We start from the raw sequence: 22854 nt of genomic DNA on the forward strand, positions 1-22854 counted from the left end.
AACTCCATGCACATGGTGCCCTGGTCGGGATTTGAACCTGGGGCCTAGCGCTGCAAAGGGAAGAGTGCTCACCACTGAGCCACCATGCTGCCCCAACAAAAACATACATGTTGCTTACTGTATACGCTACTAAATCATGACCAGTTTTAACCATGATTAACCCTAATCATGTTTATGGAACACTGTTTTAGACCTTGGGAATACGTGTCTATGGCTTATATTCATACACATATTACATTATTGGCTTTTCAGAAAGAGATTGCACCAATTACTTCCTTTAATGTTGGCAGCAGACACCACATTAATCGGAACACTTTGTTTCTCAAATTAATTTTATCTGTAGCCTATCAAATGTAGATATATAAAATGGTGCTTTAAAATTTATAGAATTATTTAGATAAGTTTCTAAAGAACTTTTTTGCTCGGTATCTTAATAGGCTTAGCAACAATCAAACATGCTGAGTTACGTATGTATCTTTTTCCTGAAAGTTTTAAAGTTTCTTCTATTATCATGAATAGTCATCTAAAGAGTAACAAGAATTGACTGTGTCATGTATCACCCTGATAGCTCCAACACCCGTTCAATATAATGAAGTTGGAAAAGTTTTCTTAATGAAAGAACTGACGTTTTCTGTACGGCACTTGCATTCATCAGGCTCCATAGTGTTCATTACACCACAAAGGCCTGCCACTTTCTGTTGTTAAAATAATTTATTAACCAATACTGATGGGAAAGTGAGGTAGCCACAGTAGTGGGTGGAGGAGTTACTGGTATGTGTTTCATAGATGGCAGGCCTAAATCATGTTGGGTATTAAAATAGGTTGCAGTGTAAAAAATATGACAACATAGAGTATGTTTAACTTAGTAGGCTATTAATCAATCTTTATTTTTTTTTATAACTGTATATAATATATATATATATATATATATATATATATATATATATATATATAAAGTTTGTTTTAATCTATGCCTTTGATTGAGCAATGTGTTCCAATTTTAGCTTCACAATAGAACCATGCCAAGCTTAGAGAACCATACCTAGCATAGAGTTTACATAATAGATAATGCATGCATTCAAGACAAGTGAATATGACTGTGATAAAGAAAACCAAGAGACAGAGTTACAGAGTATTGCCTGGTACACACCATTGACCCTGTACAGTACTGTATGTATTCTGGTTGCTGGTTCTTTCTGATTTAGTTCAGCTGTCCTGTTGTTTGATATCATATCATCAAAAATCAATAATTGCTTACAAGTTACTTTTTCTCTATTTCCGGGAATACGTTTTACCAGTTGTGCAGTACACTTTTCTAAGGGCAACTCCAATGCTCTCAAACTACAACTGCAGTCTGAAGATTGTCTGTTTTTACTTTTAATCTGATTTCTCAATTATCCAGTTCATTTTGAAGCTGTAAAGCATTTGCATAGGTCCAAAGATCTCATGATTTTGTGCTTTGCAATCTCCTTCTAATGGTGCTGATTGTGGAGAAGCTTCAGGGCTAAGTGGGCAGTGGTAGAACAAGAAAATATATGGTCTATGTGCATGTACACTGAAATTCCAGACCATTAAAATATGGGATGCAGTCAAAGAGATTTACTAGGGTAAGGTAATTTCACAATATGAGTTCTGGAATAACAACTTGAATATTACCCATGTGTCTTTACATGCTGGCCACCATGTAAAAAAAAAATTAAAAAAATTAAAAGGTTTGTATGTGGGGAGTAAGTTTTAGATAGAATAAACAGCCTCAGGGCATGGGGGATGTCAGGGTGCACAAAAAGTGTGGTTGAGGACATAGTTTTCAAAGTTTTTTTGATTTGTTGAAAACTTTATACACTTTGTGTACAGGCCTACTTTTAGCTGTGCTCTCTCTGATAGTCTAGGAATAAACCCTAATGGCCTTTGTGACCAGTCAGGTGTTTCAATGTGCTTTTTTTTTCTTTTGGAGAAAAATTACTTTGTACATATCAGAGAACATACCCTGTGTTTCTGTTTTATTGTATTCAATTGTGAAGCAAAGAAATAGGGCATTTGGAGGAACATTGTCGAGTTTTCATGGTTTAAAGCCGGTGTGTCTACGCTTGTCATTTGTACCGATTATGACATGACAGCTTTTGAGTCTACAATGATAACAGCCATCTGACTTGATCTGCGTTCAATGGATTTTCACTAAAATAGAATCATTGCCTTGGTGATGGATAGAAAAGGTAGAGCAATACATCCTGATAAATGTTCCCTGTTCCCCAGTTCTCTCGCTCTCTCTCTCTTTCTCGCACGCTGCCCTTGTGCGATCTATAAGTCAGCCAAGCAGAGCCCAGTACAAAACGGTAACGTGTCACAACTTTAAAAATGGTAGTAGCTGTTGAGGCCCGTCTGTGGTAAGAGGGGAAGATGGCCTCAGAAAGTCATGGATCATGCTTAAAGCAAGTGCCGAGTCTGAAGGTCGGACACAGATCAGTCTAAACACGCATTCATATCTCATGCCCTGCTCGCCTTGAGATCATCGGAGGGTGCACATTAACAATGGAGAGAGGTTAGTATAGTGATCAGGGTTGAAAAAAAATCATGTCAGTAGACTAATAATCCCACTGATCCAGTTAATGAATTTTGTTTTGCGAAGTCCCTGGAACTTTTAAGTTATCTGTCATTGTGCAGATCATTTATCTGTAAAATTGTATGCAGCCTTGCTTGTTTTTAAGGTGAATCATATGGTATAGTTACTGTGAAAAATAGCTTAAAGGGTAAGTGCGCTTTCTAGCACCACCTCTACTGACTTAACCTAGACTACCCTTCCCCTCCACCAGTGTATTATTTCCTTGCATCATGCCAGCTTTTAGATCATTAACTGTGTCTTCTGTAGCTTTTCATGGGCACCTATAGTAGCATTTCCTGGGATGGAGTCTGTTGGGCTAAAGACAACCACCTAATTCCACATTTAGGTCTGCCTACTGGGCCTTTCTGGTTGGAGCTCTGAGACTTCCTTGCAAGATACCTTTTGGCCTGGTGGGATACCTGGGTGGTGTGAAAGTATAGTAAAGAAGAAAAGGGAAGGCTATTTGAAAGGCGCCCATTCTTTAAAAATATAATTGGATAAAAAAGAAAAAAAATTTCCCTTTCCTTTTTTCCTAACGAATGTCTAGAATTTTTTCAGGCTAGGCACATACCGGTCAACTGGTTTACTGGGGCTAATTGAAATTCCCTTCTGGGCAATTTCTCATTATGTATAGTGGTGTGAAAGTATAGGCAAGTACTAGTTGCTTATTGCCTCTAATGTTAACCTGTTACATTACTATACTCAATATTTTACCTTTTTATCTCACAGCCTGTGATGTTTGTTTCGATCCCATCAAAACATTCTTTAAAGCATTAACCGTGCCTTCAGTCCCTCCCCATAGGATCCTATAGTGGGTTTTCCTGGGACAGAGATTTTTGGAAATTAGTTTTGTTTCCCAAGGTCCACTTATCTATTAGGATTGTTTTGACTACGGAGATGTCTCCTTAAGAATGACAAACAAGGAAAGATCTGTCCATTGCTTGCACCTAAGTGGCACAAGTTAACTCCGCATTTAGGTTGACTACTGGAACATTCTGATGGGAGCCAGAGATTGCCCACTCTTGTCCACCTCACACACATTCCTAGTGACCTATGTACAAGAAACTCTGGGTAAGGTCACTTTGCACCTGGAAGAATTGTTTAATGAAATCTTCACTTAAAGGGTTGAACAGAAGATGGAAAGGTTTTCCAACAAGATTAAAAATTATAGTGAGCCCAGAAAGTTAGAGAAAGTTTAAAATACAAACATATGGTTGGATGTCATGCATGGCAAAAGTGTTTATGAAGCAACTCAAGAGCATCTGATTCATTAGACATTCGCCTAGTATTTAACAGGCCTCATGCATCTTTTGTGAAGCTCTTAAAATAAACCTGCATGTTTTCCTATGCTTGAAGAGCTATACTCGTACCATATTTTCCTTATTCAAGCTCCCTTGTCACAACTCCCAGTACTTCAACCTGGGACCTGGTCACTAGTAATGTGTTCCAATATATATTGACCTTTACCATCCTACAGTTGGCCTGGTGGGATATCTGGGTGGTGTGAGAGCATAGGTGCGGTAGGTACCGGCCTCTGCTCTAACATTAACCTGTTGCATTGCCAGACATAATATTCCACTGATTTATTGCACAAAAAAGTATGCAATGATAAAACCATTTCAGTTTCAAGTTTACCTTTTCACAAGTTCTTCTTTTTATGTATAGACCAACCCACATAAAAACAAAATAATAAAAAAAAACAAAGTAAAGGATAATACAAAGTATTAAAAAGCCTGATACTGATTGAAAACAGTGAACATTGTAAAACACATAAGGAAAATTCACTGACATAGTTAAAGTTAGCATATAACAGAGTTTCCTTTTAGGCCGCCAGTTTCCATTAGACCTGCTGCAGCTATCAAATCCTTGTCTGACCAAGACTTTGTTTGCTTATCTTCCTTTACTTTTTTTTTCTTCCTGCTTGTTCTTTATTTAATTATTTTGCACCACATAAAGCTTTCCTAACTGATTTGTAAATCATGTTTATCTCCTCCATGTCTTCTGCATGCAGCCATTCAGGAGCTTGAACCTACAATAGCTTTCCCTAAAGCAGAGATAACTGAGCACGGCAGGAGATTTATTACCATTTTATGCAAATGCACGGTTACCGGTCTCCACTTCCTTAATTATCCATGTTAGTTCAACGCCAGCCTGTCTTTGATGTCCCTATCCTGTTTTTAAATAGTGCACGATGCCTATCGGATCCTCCCATAGAGCATTGCTCCATACGGGGAACTTGCCAGGAGCAGCTATTTTAAAGACTGTTGGGAAATGTTTAATTGGTTAATCCCATCTGAGTCAGGCGGACGTATTTACTCCGGCGCAGAAAAATCAGAGGCATTCACAAGACCAGCCTGGAGACGTTTGCTTAAACCTGTGAGGCTTCCCTTATAATGTAACCCTCTAGAATTTTGTGCATCTTGGCAGTTCCCACTGGAGTTTAATTCAAAGGAAATCCCTCCAAGTTTAATGAGATCTGCAAAAGTGATGAAATATTTGATGTAATATTCTGGATGGCAATCTGAAAAACTGTGTGTTTGTGACGCTTGTAATCCTTGACATTTAAGGGTTGTGTTCTGTAACCTTGGACATAAGCGGAGTTTTGGGCAAGAATCTTTTTACCCAGCTGTGTGTGAAACCAAGTCTCTTTTAAAAATAATGGTAGGGAGCACATTTTGGGCAGAAGTTAAAATACAAATTTTCCCAGGGTTTGATTTGGAAAAAGACATAGGCCAGAGCCTAGGGAGGCAAATATTTTGATAAAAAGAAACTTATTCTTGTTTTGAAAGCTAAACAAAATTTTTCTTGAGTATGCACACTTAAATTTAAATTTTAAATTTAAATATACTGTACTTATAGCAAAGTGATATATTTTAATTTTATATAAATCATTAGATGCTAAAGCAACACAAAAACTTAAGGCAAAGGGCAAATACTCTGTTTGTGTGGCCAAAGGAATACTGGAAGTCCTCAGGTTACATACGAGATAGGGACTGTGGGTTTGTTGAATTTGTATGTAAGTCAAATAAGGTAGATTATTTTAATAAATGCAATTAGGACAGATGTTTGTCTCAACATAATATTAGGCTGCATGGTGCCAGTTACTGTATAAAATCCTCACTGTGAGTTAATCACAAACAAAGCAAAAAAAAAAAAAAAAAAAAACATTCATTAACTTCTGGAGCAAGCTGTGCAAAAAGAAACAACTGCAGAGTTTGTCCTGGTCATTAAAGGGTTACATGATGTTACAGATCAGCTCAGCACTTAAGATCACCCACAACCTCAGTTGTGTTTAGCAACTTGTGATTTCTTCTGCAAAGCATGCAAATTGTCCCTCCCCCCTCAAGCCTCTGTCCTGCACACAAACGAGCAGGGAAGCCCCATTTGTATCTAGGAGTCGTCTTCATGTCGGATGTCCTCAATTCGGGGACTACCTGTAAATAGGTCTGATACTCTTGGTGAGAATGCTGCAGGACCATCAGGAATAGGCTCTATACAAAAAATCACATATATCTAACAATATCACATAGAGCACATAGTCCAAATTGTTTACTAAACTGTTGCCATCCAGTGAAATCGATCAGCCATTCTTCCTGAACCACGATCAACCTCTTCAGAAAAGACCACACAACTAATTATTTGGCATTTGGTTATGTGACCACAGAGGAGTTGAGTACCATACCAATGATTGTTACAATTAGGGTATATTTTTTTACATTCTTTCACCTTTGGATGGCTGGGGGGGGGCTGATTGGTCTATAAATTTTGACATTTTAATGTATTTTTGGATGTTTTGGATAAGGACATGCCAAAATATTTGAATTTAAACTGGTAAGGCTGACACTTTCCAGTAATAACAGTATAATATTTTTTTTTTATAATATAAAATGAAGCAGTAGATTTTCAGCATAAACCCTAATAAATCTTGAAAGTTCCCAGTAAGGATTTCTTTTAATTTCTAGATTATTTGGAAAACAGGGCCTGTGCCAGGGTCCATGCACTAAAATACAATAGCCCTTATAAATGATTAATTCCTAATTAAGTTTAAGTGAGATTACAAATTGATCATAGCAGTCATGCTGCAATGAATAGTCCTTTAGACTGAAATACCTCGTATATTTGACCTCTGGGTGAAACGCCCTTTTGTAGCCTGTCTGATTCTCTAGTAAAATGTCCCTTTTATTTTACTGACCTGATTTTATAGAAGTTGAAGCTCTTTGGAATTTAGTGTATAGAGTTGTGTTCTAAATGAACTGTGATTTAGTTTCTGACCAAAGTAATGTTATAAATAATAAAAAGTAAATGTGTATTAGTTACATTTTATTAACATTTTACTGCCATGCCATTTAATTTATTTTGTGTGCAGTCTGCCCACACCCTTCGCCAATAGGCATTGTCCTTTATGTTCTACAAAGCATCTTTTAGTGGGCCCATGCCTGGGGAATATTCAGGGAATTTTAATAAAAGTTAAACTCTGTGCCAGGGGTGGGAAATATATCAGTTTTAGGGTCCACAAGTAAAGATCTAACAGATAGAGTTCTTTATTGTCATGCCCAAGATATAGAAATCTTGCTTGGGTGCTATGTAAGGTGGCATCTACACTACTAAAATAGGCATGTAAAATAAAGTCATTTTTTTTAAATGAATTGTTAACATTCATGTCTCCTTCAGCCTTCAGAACTGACCTCTTTCAACACTTTCAGGAATGTGGGATTCATTATTTGGTCCCTATGTAACTTTTGAGTCCCGTAGTGGACATGTGGGTTAATTGCAGGAACCACAAAGTCCAGAGGGAACACAGAATCGCCTCTGGGAATGTTGGATTCCTGATCCCTTGCTGAACTTAGTGGCATGATTTGTGACCCTGGATGAAACAGCAGATGGTGGGACCACAGATCAAAAAAGTGGACCAGGAATCACTTATGGGAGTGGCAGATTCAAGCTTTCAGATTCTGTAGTACATCCCACTGGTTCCTACAGACAGGCACCAGAAGCCAACCTAGAAGATAGAGAAAAAGAACAACCACTAACTTTGGAACAACCACTAACATTTACCTCTTTACACCCTCCAAACCCCTAAAAAGTTGTTCTTTCTTTCCTTCTCCTTTAAAATAAAGCTATCCTGAGTGCAATGTGTGGGCCATCATTCCTTGCCTAATGACGAAATTTCTATTTGGCGGTGTCTTGTTTGGATAAATCTAATTCACTGTCCTGGAAATTGCCAAAGTATCAACCTAACATCCAGGCGGCAACCATTTACAATGATAAGCATTGGCTGTCAACATTTTCCTCTCTTGACAGGTGCACTTTTAATTAGTAACTTGTTAGTTCCGAAGAATAGGAACACTTGCTGACTTTTATTTTAAGGTAGAAGCTCCAGGTCTATCATCCTTATCCTTCCATTACTACTTGGTAAGTCATTATCCTGATATACACCACACACATTTTGGTTAAACTGAGAAAAGCATGAAAGATTCAGAAGCACCACATTGAGCCAATATATTTTTCACAAAAGGCATTTTGAGAAGAGAAAAATAAAGTAGAGCAACAAAGAAATTAGGTCCTCAAGGAGTTACGCAGGCTTTTCCCACGTACCTACAGAATTTTCAAGCACTCCAGCAAGTCTGGATTCTCCGGTTTTAGCATAGTATATCCCCCCACTTGACCTTGGTGGACACGGTTCCCAACAACCTTATGTATATAATCTCCTGCCAGCAACCACTATCTGTTTCATAATCCACATACCAATTGAGACCTTCGGGACATTCCTGAATTCACATTTTGAACAGCTCTTTCAGGACACCCTAAAGGAACCTTACCATATTATCTTCCTTGGTACATGCAGCCTGGTCATCTACACAGAAATCTTCCATACTTCATTTGGAACATATCTTCACCAGTTTCACAAAAACAACTGCCAAAATCATACCCCTGAAGAAGCCTTTTCAGCAAAACGCGTCAGGTTACATGCAACCTACTTGGTCCAATGTCTTGAATGCTAACTACTGTAAGACGGCAGTTTTATAAATGTATAGTACAGCAATCCTATTTCTGTGAATGTTAACAGGAACAGGGATTGAACACTATTTTTGACTGTACACTGTAATTATCTATCAATTTTTGATGCATAAATACATAAATAATAATTTGCAATGAAAATCCAAGCCTAACACCTCTTTCTTTCTACTTCACAAATTCTGAAAGAAATTAAATTGCCAGTGATGGTTCTCCTACAGTCCATGAACAGAGTGAGGCAGTTACACAACAGCTTGGGGTCAGAGGTAGTGATATGATTTATACTATTATTACATTACTACTTTGAAATATTACTGAAAGATTTACTGTAAATATAATTTTTTTTTTATTCTTTACAAATAGGCATCATTATTGTTTGTGTCCAAGCAAGGCCGCCAAACAAAATGGATTGACCTGATATGTTTCTGATTATTTTAAATTTTTATCTGAGATTTTAGTATACCTTATTGATAAGACCATGGACTAAATACATTTAAAGTATACCTGTCTTCTCAATTAGAAAGCATTTTAAGCCATGTCACCAGATTGTATATATACCGCAGCTGACTACCAGTCGAAAGGTCCTTAGCCTGGGTATAATAGATGGTAAGACCTTTTTAGGAATTCCTGTCCTAGTGTCTGCCTTTGACTGCTTTATATTCAATATTGAAATGACAGCTGCATTAGGCATTCTGACAAATGACAACAAAACAACCAACATCCTACTGTAGGTGAATGTATTCTGTACAGATCAATACCTATACACGCACAGACGTAAAAGAACAATAACAAAGCATAATGACAGTGATGTGTAGAATGGTTAAAGGCAGATAATCAGTGTTGCCTAAATAATATATGAGACAGTGGAAAGGAATAATATAGGAAACAAAGATGGGTTTTTCTTTTATTTTCTGTGACCTTCCAAGATAAAAGGAATTTTTAATGTTTGAGAATTATAATTTTTTAATTTAAATGTTCGGCTGTTTCACCCTATTATGTGTCCTGATTTTTTTCAGCATTATGGTACCTGTTTAATTTATAGGAGGTCACTGGATCATTTCTTAAAGGAGAAATTCATCCAAGTGAGAACATTTATTATTGGGCGTATCAATTAAAACCCCAACAATTTAGTCACTTCTAAAATTAGTACTCCAATGAATGAAATGTCTATTTTGGATATGCTCACGGGTGTATGTTTCGCCCTTGCAAACCATGTTGGTGCAGAGGGGTGTCAAAGGACGGAAGGCCTTTTATCAAAAGACAAAGCATTATGAATCTAGGTGTTCAATGTTGGGATCTATATTCATAACTTCATTATTTGTTACCTGGACACCTAAGGAACAGGCTCACGTATAATTTAAAACTACTAGCCCACCATCATTTGACCCCTAATATAGACCCCCTTCCTCCAGATGCTTGCATACCTCTATACAACAATGTGAGCCTTCTCTGATGTATGCATCCACAGGCCTGAAATCATTTTTTGTTTTGTCTGTCTCTGTGCAATGTTTTTTTTATATGGGGCCATATCTAAAGCATCACTAGTGTTGGAGCATGGTCACATTCAAATTCATAGGTAATTACTTTTAAGCCTGGCTTGTTTTAAAAAATAATGTGGCCCAGAAGATGTTAAGACCAGAATAGGCTGCTAATGTCATGGATATGTCTGTAGGCATCTGGGTGGGGTATTTTAGGTTAGATTAGGGTTTAGGGCTGGGCAAGACAGGCGTAAGGGTTTAAATTAAAAGCAAACCCATTTTTAAGTCCTAGACAAGATCCTACGTTTAATCATCTTAGTAGCTCCAGTGGTGCGGGGGATATAAATGAAAGTTGTGTGGATGATGACCCTTAGAGGCAAATGTGAAAAGTATGGTGTAAAAGGAGCATTGTGCACAGCAAGCTTTTAACAAAGAAACATACAGAGGTGAGATTGTCCTTGTGTAGGAAAGTGCCAGATCCTCCAACCAGGACCTTGTAATCCCTGAAACAAACCTATGTATTGTCCTATAGTATTATTCAGAACCAGTCCCACTACTTATCTGTGGCAGGCTCAGACTGCAGTAATGGAGCTACACACTTAGCATATATGGAATATCAATCATCCTTTCAATTGGATGCCATAAAAGCCTGCTGTTTTCTCTGCTATTTTGTATATGGTTACAAAAACACCTCAGTGTGATATACCTCTGGGGGATGCACATAAAAAGCAAACAGTAAGGCAATTAGTTCATATATAGTCTAGAAATATGGTTCCTGCAGAGGTTTATAGGGGTTACTTTAACCATGAAAAATTTAGACCTATTATGTCAATGCCACCAATGATTATTTTAGCTATTAGAAAGGGTGACATTCTTCTTACTGACCACCACACTAATGACCTATGAGCTAGATATGGTAATTGCAGCAAGGGTTCCTTAAAACCTGAAATTTATTTGAAAAGGTCACTCATGTTTAAAATTGTTGAGGTAGGCTGTTCTAGAATATGCTAAGGTAATACAGAAGAATAATGGGCACCAAAGTGGCATGCACAAATTTTTACTGCCTAGGGATTAAATTGTTACGTTTGCTGTTTAAGCAGGCATATGTACAACAACCACTCTTACGTTATACTGTGATTACTGGTTTTGCCACTAGGTGGTAGTATTGGTAATGCTTGTTTAATGTATTACTTTTTTCTGTGAGACTATATGGTTATGATTTATTTTCCCATGTCTGTGTTCCCAGTTAAACAAGAATGTCCCAATAATGTGGCCAGTGCCTGGTAAAAGTCATATCCTCAGCACTTTGCAGTAGTTTTTACCATTGATTGAACCAATCCTTTATTACTGTATTATTGTGGACAAACTAGGCAGTTTAGGATACTCCATATGTTTCAAACATGTCATCAAGCAGCTGGCCACTATCCCCATGTCCCCCAAGCATGAACAAGGCCATCCTAGCCGTTCCTACGCTCTACGCATGCTGCATTTCTCGACATTACAGCAAATAAACACCTTTCTTGTCTCCGGAGCAATAGGTTAACTTGTTAGAAAGCTGCCGCCAGAAGTACGGATTGTAGAATTTCATCATCGCAAAACACATTGTTCCAACTCAGAAATTATACAGTCCAAAATCATCATCATGTATTTCCATCAGGATGAAATATCGGGAGCCGCGCTTAGTGCGAGCTTTTATTAATGATGTGCTGTCAGACGGTGGATGCTCTGCATATTTGCATATTAAACAGCTGAGTGAAGAAACATTCCTTTTATTGCTGCGGGAAATAAATCAGTTTAAAGCAAGTTTTCATCATTTATACTCCTTTCAGCTAAGTCTTCTTTTATTGAAATAAATTGTTGAAGTGCTTTAATCATTCCTTGAATACTGATGAAATTTACCTTGATAGGGATTTCAAGAATGCCTGTGTATGTGTGTCAGAGTACAAAAGTGACCTGCGTATATGAAGTTACCCCATAAACAATATAAAATAATGATGTCATGTTTGTAATGTGGTCCAGCAGATTGTAGAAGCTGTGCTATATTCTGAGTTAATTTACATTGATTTTAGTAATTACTGCACCCACAGCACACACAGACCACCTCACATTGGCGGTAGGAATTTACTTTCTTAAAGTGAAAGTAAACTCAAAACTAACCCAAAGTAATAAAATCACACTTACTTTCAATCTAGCAGATCAGTCTGTCCGTAGGGAGGTTTCTTCCATCGGGTCCTGTGTTGTCCTGCTTTTTCCGTCTTTGGCCCGGCGCAGAGGGAGCACCAGGCACCACCATCTTCTCCTCTCTTCTTCAGTGTTCCTGCTTCACCCGATCTCACACTGTGCAGGCGCGGGTTCAAGTGACGTAGATGGGGAAAAAACTTTGCAATCTCACTGCACATGCGTGAGATTGTCAAATGTTTTCCCTATTAATGGAAGGGCATGAGCATCTCGGGCATGCGCAGAAGGAGCAACCATGAGACTCCCGGGATGCCTGACGTAGGTATCCTGGAAGCCTCTGCGCTCCCATTCATTCCTAATCGCCTAGGCAATCGAGAATTAAGGGGGCAGTGCTGAACCTTTTTTTTAATATGCACCCTTTTTTTAAAAAATATTGATATATAGATGTACCGAAAGTAAAGTCACTCACACATCTCTAGGTTAAAAAATATAATAAAAAAGTATTCTTTACAAGTTTCTAGTAGATGAAAGGGAAAATACAACTGATTAGTTACCATACCCAGCCTTACAGTATTTGTTTTGGATAATATAGGCATAGTGACCTCCAACTACGAAAGAATGAATGAAAAGAATGAAAGAAAATAACTCAGCAGGGGTCTGTGACAGTTCTCCTGCCGCACTTACCCATTTTCAAACATAATTATCACATTACAGAAATTACAATATCTATTGTTGCTTTTAATATTTCTATACCTCAATTGAGGCATCATTCACTTGTAGATGGTTTTCATTTCTTACAAACCCTTTGAATAATTAAAAAATTGTTTTTTGCATTTATAAGTTGAAATGCAAACTAGGGTTGATTTAGTAAAGGAATATAGGCTGTTTACAAGTGAATTGTCTCCTTGCAAAGGGGTTTTCACCTAGTAAATAATGTGAAGCTCTGCTGACTTCAATCATCTGCAAGGAAAAATCCTTTTTCCTTGAATGTTATTGGGTATTTGCAACTAAACATTTTGCAATGGTGATAAACTATCAACATATTCAGGAATCTTTATAAACTATCTTAACTATCTAACAGCCAAAGTTTCTTTAGTAATTTACCCCAGGGGTTCTCAACCCCCGGTCCGCAGCCCACTAGTGGGCTGCAGCCGTCTGACAGCTGGGCCGCAAGAGCACTGAGACCAGCGGTGGTCTGCGGCTCTGGTTGGTGAACCCCCAGAGGGGTCCTTCTCTCGACCACCTTGGGGGGTTCACCAGCCAGAGCCGCGGACCATGTTTCCCGTATGCTTTGCAGGCTCAGGGAGGTGGGCGGGTTGTGTCTATGGACACAGCCCACCCACTCTCCAGTCGCAGGCTCAGACTTTCGATGGGATAGTGGGCAGGTTTTGGCATCATGACATCAACCTGGGGAAAGTTTCACCCCCTTTTAGTGACACACGGCTCCCCACGCATGTGGGGTCCGGAGTCCATAGATTAATTGATCTGCCTAGCTCCAAAAGGATGAGGATCACTGATTTACCCCCTGTGCTTTTCTATACCAGCTTTACATGGTGCAGTTGTAGAAATTGTGGACATTTCAAGATTCTACTTGTGTATAATCATGTTTTTATTGCAGAAGACACTGAATATTTTTTCTACAATAAAACAAACTTACTTGCCTGTTCACAATTATTCACATTATTCACAAACCCACTAAACCCACTAAGCTCACCTCTCCTTGCTTCTTTGCCAATACCAACATCTTCACTTGGTCCTTTTTAAGTTTGGTGTCTTTGGTCATCTTCATTGGCCATGCCATAATGACCTAACGTTGATTCCCCACAGCCAGCTATACCAGGATCATATACTGAGCTGTGCATAGGCAGCTCAGTGTTTATTATAGAACATAGTGTGAACAGGCAGGTAAGTCTGTTTAATTGCCGAAAAGATATCACCTGTCCCTTCTACAATATAGAGCCAGCTTGCTCACAATTTTTTCATTTTTAAGTTTAGTTCCATGTACAATCCTGTTTCCCAGCTTCCATCTAGGTAGCCTAGGTTATTATTATTATTTTTTTTATTAATAATAAACATTATTTATATAGCGCCAACATATTAAGTGGTGCTGTACATTAAATAGGTGTTACTTGTAATTAACAGTGGTTACTGCAGAAAGGGAGCATTGTTTTCAATAAGCAATAAGACAAAATATTATAAGGAATGCCCCTATGTGCATAGATTATAACACCTTATACATAGAAACAACAACAAAATATACAAATTATTTTAGATCTCTTTAATACATGCAATACATAAAAGGCTATAGTCCCCCTTTAAAGTTTACGTGTCTTATTGCACAGAGTATGATCTTCTCATGTTCATGGATATTCTGTCCACAAGCGTTCCAAAATATTTTAGTATATATGTATAAAAGGAAAAGATTCCAATGTACTGCTATAGTAACCTTTGTGTGACCTCACACTGTCCCCAGCTGCAGCTGAGGCATCTGGCACCCCTCTGTGACTGAGGCATCTGGCTGCTCTCTTACCCTCCCATCCAGCTGTAGACTTCTTATTGCTGCTATGTATATATGTTGCCTCAGAGATGTAATAATACCTCAATCCCTGCAAAGAAGATGTATTTTTTTAATCCTGCTTTGGTTTGCAAGGGGTTAATAGCCCAACACTGACATTTAATATCTGTTCACCAATACACAATGGTGTAAATAAGCCCCCCCTGGGGTCTGAAACGATCTAGTTTTATTTATAAGAATGAAGAGCAAGAGGGCAATAAAATACATCATTGTCTGGCTTCTGTCTGCTGGTGGCAGCCTGAGTCTGATGATTTCCATACAAGTGCTTTTACAGTTACGGGTGGCATAGTGTATTGACACAGGGCTGCTGAGCTGTCTTGTTGAATTCCTTGTTAATTTACATCTTTTGTGGATTTTTTGTTAAAGAGTCAGCCCATCCAAAACTCCAATTTTAGTTTTTGTTAGATAATTGAATGTTAACTTGAGAGTTAACATCCATCCAGGGACGCCCCTTTCCCACACACAAACAATACCCCCATCATTCTTTAGCTATGAAACCCAGTTACAAAATACTACTTAAGTCTCTAGTCATGTCAAACTCCATCAAGAATGGGATTACTTCTTTAATGCAGATTGGGAGTGTTTTTCTCTTTAGGTGTCCATGTAACTCCCTTGTGATGTGGTCTCTTCTCATTGGGTCTATCAGTAGGGTCCTGGTTGTGCCCAAATTTTGCCCATTATTTCTCTTGAGAATATCATATATTTCTTTAGTGAAATATCTAGACCTAAACTGTCCCAGAAAGCTTAGTCTCTTACATATCTGTACTTTGTTTCTGTGAAGTTCCATTCTACAAATATGCCCACTTCCTCCTTGTAGACTTAATTCTTGTCTACAGGAAGGAACTGAAAATATCTGAGGAGTGGAAATGGGACTGAGACAAAGTAAATGGATTTTTATGTTCCTATCTAAAGCTTGCTTAGGTATGTACCCTTATTTTGTACCTTTATCCATTCTTTGGATATTTACACTTCCTGTCTGTAGACGGGCATGGAGTCTTCATGAAGACCAAGTCTGAATGTATGTAGCCTTCATACTTAGGAGCAGAACATAAAAATACCTTTACTTTAAAAATTACATCCGGAGTTTAGGTATATGGAAAGTTCTTCAGTCTGCATACCGACTTTGGCAGTCTTCAGGGATTTCCATTATGCCTATTCGTTTGCCTATATATTTCATATCATGGGAAATGTAATAAGAGTAGACAGAATTGTCAGTGTTGAGGAAGGAAAAAAGCAAACCTTAAGAAATGCCTTTTTCTTGGTTAAGTAAAAGTAGTGAATTTGCTAATATAGATGGGACAAATAGATAAGTACACTGAAAACAGCTCATTACATCAAATAAATACCTCCTTACAGTGCTCAGTGGACATATGACCACTTACCAATTCTTCCCTGGTTGATTTACATGTGTGCCCTACTCTTAATCGTTGCCCTCTCATACATTCTGATGATTACTATGAACTTCTATGAATTAATAATTCACATGTGATCATCAGATAAGGGCTTTTAGAAGACTTCATCTTCCCCAATTGAAGGACAGAAGGAAGAAAGAGAACAGAGACGACATGTTTTTTTGTCATCCCTTTTGTAATGCTCTTCCATTCTGAAGAACAGTATTATTAATCTAGACTGGCTGCTACTTTCATTTACTATGTAGTCACTCATGGGATTACTGGCTCAAAGGTTTCATAAATTTCAAATGAAATATGAACAACTGTGTCAAAACACAGTTATGTTATAAAAGCTCTACTAGATGTAGACCTGTTTTATTATTGTAACATTTATATCTACAGACATTTAAGTATCTCTTGTTGTGGTGAAGAGATTTGTGTACCTCAGCGACCTTCAGAGCTGCGTCCTCCGGAGCTACTTTCTGCTCATTTAAAAGAGCACTCAAAACCCATTTTTCCAAACTTGTCTACCCATCTTCTTCTGTCTTTTGAAACCATCACTACTTCCCACCACTACATATCCCCCTCCTATTGTGTGTAAATTCCCCCACCTCCTAGATTGTAAGCGTTAAAACTGTTTTTTCTTTTAGTGAGAAGCTGTGATGGCAGTGGCACAAGTAAGTTTCACATCGTTGGAGTTATGGGCTGTCATGAAGTTTTTGTTTCCCCAGAGAAAGGAAGGACACCTCTTCCCCAGTGTTTGTGACACCTCAGTGTCAATGTCCTTTGTTGACTTTCCCTGGAGAAACAAAAACTTCATGACGGCCCGTAACTCCAACGAAACTTGCTTGTGCCTCTGCCATCACAGCTTCTCACTAAAAGAAAAAACAGTTTAAGAATCGCAAAGACCTGATATTTGCACAGTTACATACTAAGATAATAGGCTGTCATACGCCCCACACTAATTTTTCTATTTCATCTGGAAGGGGGCAAAGCCAGGAACTTCTCAGCACCCCCTCGTATATATAGTATATACATAATACATGACAATGGTTCAATCAGTTTAGGTGTTTTCATTTTTGTTTGCCCCATTAGCAATAGACCTTTTGCTGCAATAATTATGTTGATAGTTTCCTGTAACTTCACAGTCAGTGCTCGAGCAGAGGACTTTTTGTTTTTTTTTTGGGTTGATAAAAAGAAGAATAAAGCTGTTATGCAAAAATGGCATATCCTACCGATAGTGCTTTTATAATCTGTAAACATTAAATGATGTGTGTTAGACCTTTTGCCATTTGATTTATTTGACTTTGCATTACTTAGATACATTTCTAATATGCCCAGATAAGGGTATGATCAATGCAGATCTTCCTCCTATATTGCTCTGTCTCTGCAAAATATATACAAGTGGTAAGAATCAGTCATGCATTCCTTGGCATACACACTGAATGTTATTCTCTCTGTAGAAAAGATCAAAAGAGACACAACTAGTTTATAATAAACAGACTTGTTCTGTGTCTAGTTGAGTATAAGTATGAGCTTTGGCATAAAGCACACAACATTTGACCACTTTTGTGCACATGCTAAACTTTGTTATGCTACATGTGTAGATGATCGTGCTGATGATGAATTGGCTTCAATTTGGAGTAGGCATTATATATTAAGGCAACTTTAGGACATTGGCATGTACAAAGCTGTAAAACAGATCTTAGTCAGACTCATGACAAGTTCTCCTCAATACACCTTAACTTCTGGCAGATTGTTTTTGGCCAGCCCTGGGAAGATTTTTTTGTATTTGCTGTCATTTTGCCAATTTCATGTTTGATAATAATTCATTGTTACCTATTTCCATCACAATATTTATCTGGGGGCACCTTTATTACAAAATATTACCATTAGTATATGAGGAGCAAAGTATTTTCTTTTACTTGTGCAGAAAACCAAAAGACCTCACCACAGTTGAAATCAACCTATCCCCATTCCATTGCAGGGCACCACCATGTTCTTTTCTTCCTGGACACGATTTTTGGCCCTCTTGATTTGACTGTGCCAGGATGATGTTATTCCTGCGCAGGCATGCAAGAGTTTATTCATTCCCAGTATGCAGACGTGAAACAAGGATTGCCAGGTTTCCAGACAACCAACACTGACCTGTGCATGCAGGTAAGAACAGTTATTCCAGAAGGAACATTGTATGTCCCTTCCTGCAATAACCACCTGCCCTGATCCAAGATTTTTTTAAATCGGACTTTAATTCCATTTCACATGACTTGGCAAATATTTTTTTTTACTGCTCCCTTCTATGGAAGAACTAGCAACCTTTTGTTTTGGGGGCTAATGAAACTCTAATCACAAGGACAGCTTACTGTAGGCTAAAGAAAGTTCATCATAAAAAGTGTATCATGGTACTATAGTATGCACAATAAATAGGTAGATATGTTTTTATTGCAACACACCTGTTCACACCTTCCACCATCAACTTTCTTGGGATCTGGCCACATGGCACCTCAGAAAGGCAAATAAATTTAGAACTAGAATGATCCCCTTTGCCTAATTCTCTGATCACAGTGTTGAACAGGAGCATATATTTATATACTATACCAAGCAGCTGTCATTGACCAAAAGTCCCACTATGAATAAGGTTTGAATGGTTAAGTATTTCCACATAGGACCACCAGCCTACCATTTGTTACTAGTACTGGCCCTGGAGGTGAGTGCCTCCTCTGCTGTCTATATCAAAGAGTCAATCTTTCTAAAACTCATTATTTAATTCACATTCTAACAACTTTTCTAGGGCTCTTCATTTGTCTACAGTCATAATAAAACATTACGATTTTAGGAAGCTTAGTTAAAAGAAACCTTTAAGCAAAAGGGACAACAATAGTAGCATTCGTTTCACCTTCATGAAAAATGTACTTATACTTGATGTGGCTTGGGAAGGGTAAGGGACACAGAATGTTGCCAGAAGTCTCCAAAAGTCAGGTAAACCTGACAAATAAATCACCAGATCCACATGCAGCCCTACCTACAGTAGCCAAGGCCATCTATAGACTAGTATGTTAATATGCTGACCTGTAGATGTGTGAAAAGATTACCTATGCTATGTGCTTGTGTGCAGAATCTGGTCTGACCCTTTACAGCTCTACAAGGGTCAGTTCCCCTGTGATAAATAGCCTGGATTTTCTGGTCTTCATCACAACACCTGATTTGCACATGCTTGTCCTAGCTCAGTAAGTCAGCAAATTGTGAAACAAAGTAAATATTACAGAAAAGAATGCACATCCACAAACAAGTAAGCATTGTCTATTCTCTATCCTAAAAGGTTGCTATAGGCTTCTAAACATATTTCGCTGTGTGTCCCAGCTGTTTACATTTTCACCTCTGCTGGGTTATCCATTTCAAGACTATAGAAATAATCAGGAGCAGAAGACACTCCAAAGTACCTTGATGTCAACAAACCAGAAAATATCAGTTAACTGATATAACTATTAAAACATTTTTTTGATTGCAATGGGTTACTCCACTCATGTATTGAATTAACCAGAATCTGTTTTTTGTTCGATTGAGTCTTATAGTTTCTGTACAAATGCTTGTCACCTCTCAGTCATTTGGCGTGAGTTGTGTCCGATGCATGATCAGTCATTTTTTTTGGATGACTGAGCCTGTAAATGTTGATGGTTCCAGTAAAAGCTGTCCTTTCTGTTTGTTTTTACATTCCCTAAAGCTGGCCATGTGTCGTCCAGACAGCCTTTTTCAGGGAAATTTCCATCAGTCTTTCACCATGTCCTCTGATCATGTCCCGTACCTGCTGCTTTCTCTGACCTCTGTGTGTTTTTTCCACAAATCTATTGTGTTCTGTCTCTCAAAACTCAATTACAGAACATTCCGCTATGCAGATATTGGCAGGCAGGGGTTCCTATGTTCACAGGTACTTTTATTAAGCACCTGTCATAGAGATGTTCTGTATGAAAGACAAGAGGTCATCCGCTCAAAGCCAGGCAAGCACCTCTTTCAATCCAGTAATATGTGCAGTTTGTAGTAAGTAAAGCCTACTATGTTTTGAACAAGCCCATTGTATTTTTCAGGTTACAAATGAAGTAGTCAATTCAGGAGAATTCAGCAAATCATGTCTTTTCCTCACATTTTTAAAAGTTTCTGATTTGTTTGAATGTAAATCTGTATTTTGTCTCATTTAGGTAAAATTGCACAGTTCATGAATCTAGGTTATCAATTGGTCAACAGATTGTTAGAAAATTCAGTTTAACCTAAATAGCAAATTTAATATGCTCAACTCACATACTGTATATTTGCTTCAAAACCTAAACATAACATTCCAAAAATATATTTTAATATACAGCACCCCATTATTTATTGTTCATGATTTCCAAGCAGCCAGGGGTGCTATAGTCACCATAACAGAAATTGCCTAAACAATATATGAGTACATCACTTCCTATTTTTGGGGTACTTCCTTATTAGAACTTAGAAATGTTAGAGGAGCAGGGACACCCTGTCAGAAATGTGGGTAGCTACCTGGTGAACTGGTAGGTGGTTATTTAGGTCATCCTAGCTTATTCACCAGCCACCAAGTGGATTGCATATGCGTGTTCAGTATTTCAGTTGCCAGTATCTGCTCTGCTGGACCCTCAGCAAAACTCATTTGTTCACATTGTTGATCATTTTGTTAGAAGAAATAACTAAATCTGCCCCTACCTGTCTGCAGAGACTACCAAACTCCTTGTACACGCTCTTATCATCTCCTGTTTGGACTACTGTAACCTCCTTCTCTCAGGTATTCCACTAACCTGACTCTCTCCTCTACAGTTTATTATGAATGCTTCAGCCAGACTTATCCATCCTTCCCACTACTCTTCTTCTGCTTCCTCTCTTTGTAGTTCTCTTCATTGGCTTCCATTTTACCTTAGAATCAAATTCAAGCTCCTGTGTTTTGCCTTCAAATCCCTCCAGAGCTCCTGGACCACTTAACTTTCTGATCTAGTTGCATAATACCCCTCCAACTGCTCTCCTCACTCCTCCAAATACTTCTCTCTCATAACCTTGTCACATGCACAGTTCCAAGATTTTTCTAGAGTTGCCCCAACTCTCTGGAATGGTCTTCCTCGTTCTCTTCAGCTTGCTCCTACTTTCTGCACATTTAAAAGAACCATCTTTTCAAACTCTGTCTCTTAAGCCCTCACTACTTACCCACAATTCCATATCCCCCCTACTATTGTGTGATACTTCCCCTACTTCTTAGATTTTAAGCTCTTCTGGGCAGGATCCTCTCCTCCTCCTGTGTCACTGTCTGTATCTCTCTGTCATTTACAACCCCCATTTAATGTACAGCACTGCGTAACTTGTTAGCCTTATATAATTACTGTTTAATAATAATAAATTACCTAAAAAATTGTATTATATATAGTGTGTGCAGGCAGTTTTTTTCGTTTTGGTAATGTCACACATCTCTTACTTTCCTTAAAAACAAATTGCATTGGTATGTGCATACACACACTACACATACATCTCCAACATTCCTATACTCTGAGGCTTGACCCTTCATCTGACCATGCTGGGTCCACAATCTACCCCTGCGATCGGCCAAAGTAAACTCTTGCATTCCACAAAATCAAGGCAGGGGCCCACAAATCTGTCTCTCCCCCAATTATTTCCTAATGAGTAGAAGTTGAATCATCCCGATGCACTCTAGTTATTTCATATCAAAAGGTTTAAAAAAGCACAAAGCCTCTTTTTTTAAAGCCAAGGAACCCGTGTGCGTTCCCGAAAGCCCTTACTAATGAAATCTAGATCCAACCAGCTCCCAGTGCTAGCCATGAACCTCTTGTAAAAACTTTATCTTGTCCTGTTATTTTGCCATTATCCCTTCATGATGTTGTAGGTAGAGTTCATTAAATGTAAGAAAAAAAATGGAATGTGGAACTTGCCAGCTGAATGTAGAATCCGTCGTTGAAAAGACCCAGACCTCCTGTTAACACTGTACTTTTATCTAGTAATCACAGCCTGCGGGAGACAAAATAACAATTCATCTGTAAAACGAGATTAACTCATTTAAGGTAGGCAGTGATCAGAGGGAACCACCGAGCTGTTATCTGGCTCTACGAAAGCCTAACACGGCGCAGGGGCCATTCCGGTTCAGAGGCTCCATGTAGCAAGCCCTGCTTGTTGAAAGTAATTGGACCCTGTCAGGGTATGTGCCTTTTGTGAGATATGGAAATCACAATGGAATACTATTAATCTCTGACAAATCCCCACTCATCTGATAAAGACTTTCTACCTCACTTCTTCATTACTACACCTTGCTAACCACTTTCAAGTCTTTTGCTACTCTGCCCTTTGCAGTGGCAACCCCTTTGCTGTTGGGGAAAGGATCAGCATGCTAATGAACATATTCTGATAGACTCATGTAGAGATATGCTGTGTGTGTTCTGTGCGGGAAAGGTGTTACAAAGCTGCTTGAAAGGAAGAAAATGAATATATCTTTGCTTGATGCTGTGCAGGAATTGTAGGAAATAATCAATAAAGCTATAACTTAAAATGAACCTGTAGTTTTTTCTTACTAGGCTCCGCAAACTAGGACCAGAAAGATTGAGTACTTACCATCCA

At 38.3% G+C, this 22854-nt stretch overlaps 1 protein-coding gene and 1 long non-coding RNA gene across 2 annotated transcripts in view; both read left to right on the forward strand.

Annotated features, from left to right (window-relative positions):
- WWOX (WW domain containing oxidoreductase) overlaps positions 1-22854 on the forward strand; it is a 561627-nt gene that overhangs the window by 259390 nt on the left and 279383 nt on the right. The gene's annotated exons all lie outside the window — the stretch shown is intronic.
- On the forward strand, positions 19946-22746 carry LOC140338295 (uncharacterized). The gene is made up of 3 exons (XR_011922218.1): positions 19946-20271; positions 20957-21025; positions 21129-22746. It is a non-coding gene; the product is annotated as an uncharacterized lncRNA (long non-coding RNA).

Source organism: Pyxicephalus adspersus, chromosome 9 (genome assembly GCF_032062135.1).
Source record: "Pyxicephalus adspersus chromosome 9, UCB_Pads_2.0, whole genome shotgun sequence".
In the NCBI taxonomy this organism is placed as follows: Eukaryota; Metazoa; Chordata; class Amphibia; order Anura; family Pyxicephalidae; genus Pyxicephalus; species Pyxicephalus adspersus.